Source organism: Silene latifolia, chromosome 9 (assembly GCF_048544455.1).
Source record: "Silene latifolia isolate original U9 population chromosome 9, ASM4854445v1, whole genome shotgun sequence".
NCBI lineage: Eukaryota > Viridiplantae > Streptophyta > Magnoliopsida > Caryophyllales > Caryophyllaceae > Silene > Silene latifolia.
The window spans coordinates 146,699,360-146,701,304 of NC_133534.1; the positions used below are offsets into that span (position 1 = coordinate 146,699,360).

Consider the following 1,945-nt stretch of genomic DNA (forward strand, 5'->3'; position numbering starts at 1 on the left):
TAGATATTCAACCAAATACTATTGAGTTCATCAACCCTTTTGCAAGAGAAGGTGAGGAGAACCCAATACAAAATCCACCACAAAATCAACCCACAATGCCTAAGTTTTCATCACATTCCGTACCCACCGAGGAGAACCTACCCAATGGTACTCCCACACCACAACATCTAACCGGAAATTTTATTGCCAAATCCGCATTTATCCAATTAGTCGAAAGAAGCCAATTTGGGGGGATGCCTAGTGAAGACCCTCATTCTCATATGGAAACCTTTTGTGACTATTGTGATACGATTTCTCAAACCGGTGTAACTCAAGACCAAATTCGATGGGTCTTATTTCCTTTTTCTCTCATTGGCACCGCAAAACAATGGTTGAAAGGCCTTGATAAGGCTACTCTCGGAATTGATTCTTGGAAGAAGTTGGCTCTAGCTTTCTACAAAAAGTTCTATCCACCGGAAAAGACTAACATGCTAAGAGCTCAAATTACGGGCTTTAAGCAAAGGGATGAAGAATCTTTGTATGAAGCTTGGGAGCGATTAGAAGGAATTTGTCGCTCATGTCCTCATCATGGACTTAGCGAGTGGTTCTTGGTACAACAATTTTGGAACGGTCTTTATGAAGATTCAAGGAACATTCTCAACATGGGATCAAATGGAATGTTCACCGAAGGTGATGACAATCAAACTTGGAACAAAATTGAGGAGATGGCGGTCCATAACTCACAATATAGTAGGCCTCGCAAGGCTACTAGAGGAGGAAAGCATGAAGTGGACTCCATTACTCAATTGGGTGCTCAACTTAGTGCTCACATTGATACCATCAATTTGAAGTTTGAAAAAGCTATGGCTAGACTTGAAGAAGCCTCAAAATCACCAAAGCATCATGTTAATGCCATGACGACATCTTCATCAATCCCAAGTGGGATATGTGAGAATTGTGGAACTTTGGGACATGACCAAAGTGAATGTAGGCGAACAAATGAACAAGTGAATGTTTTCCAAGCATACAAGAGTGGTACCCCTTATTCTAACTATTACAATGAAAACACCAAATTCCATCCAAATCTCTCATACAAAAGCCAAAATATTCAAAACCCTCAACCAACATACACCCCACCTCCCATGAGAAACCAAAATCAAAGACCCTTTTACAACCAAAACCAAGGTTACCAAAATCAAACTCCATACAATCAACAAAATGACCAAGGTTTTGATGTTCAAAAAGCTGTCCTCCAAATGCAAAAAAATCAACAAGAGTTTTTCACTCAAATGCAAAAAGATAGTCAAGCAAAGGAAATCACCATCAACAACATCCTAGCTCACACCAAAATGTTGGAAACCCAATTGACTCAACTAGCATCTTTGATACGATCGTTTCTGTACCAAAAATAAATACCTAGATACTACTAACAGAAGTCAGCGGTAAGTAGGGTCGATCTCCACAGGGAGGCGGTCACTATTCACTTGTCTATTCTATCTGTCTAATGTCACAATTGGGGGTTTTGAATGTTTTAACTAAACTAGAGAGGCTAAGGCAAGAGTGATAAAGACAAGAGAAATTAACAATAAGAGAAAGGGAAACTAGGATTTCGGGTCATCAATGAACGTGGTCAATTGCAGCTAAGGTCACAGATCAGTCGATGTGTCGGTCTAAGGGGCAACGAATATCTCCTTTCGGTCTCAATTCGCCCTAAAATGCTATTAGCTTAACTTTTGCCCTCACTAAAGCATCCTATTGTTCACTCATGGTCTCTCACCTTCTAACCTTTCGGTCCAGGTCAAGGTTTACCAATATTAAAAGGCTAATTGCTTCGAATCAACTAGCAGGATACAGTTATAGCAGCGATTAACAACATAGATTTAGACAACAATGACGAATCTAACAACCTAATCAGCAATTAACATTAATCCATTGACTACCCTAATCCTAGCAGAAAGATTAGCTA

General features: G+C 39.8%; 1 non-coding gene across 1 annotated transcript; it reads right to left on the bottom strand.

Moving 5' to 3' along the window:
- Window positions 1-467: 467 nt before the first annotated feature.
- Window positions 468-574, bottom strand: LOC141603192 (small nucleolar RNA R71). Its single transcript, XR_012525084.1, has one exon. It is a non-coding gene; the product is annotated as a small nucleolar RNA R71 (small nucleolar RNA).
- Between the last annotated feature and the right edge of the window lie 1,371 nt (window positions 575-1,945).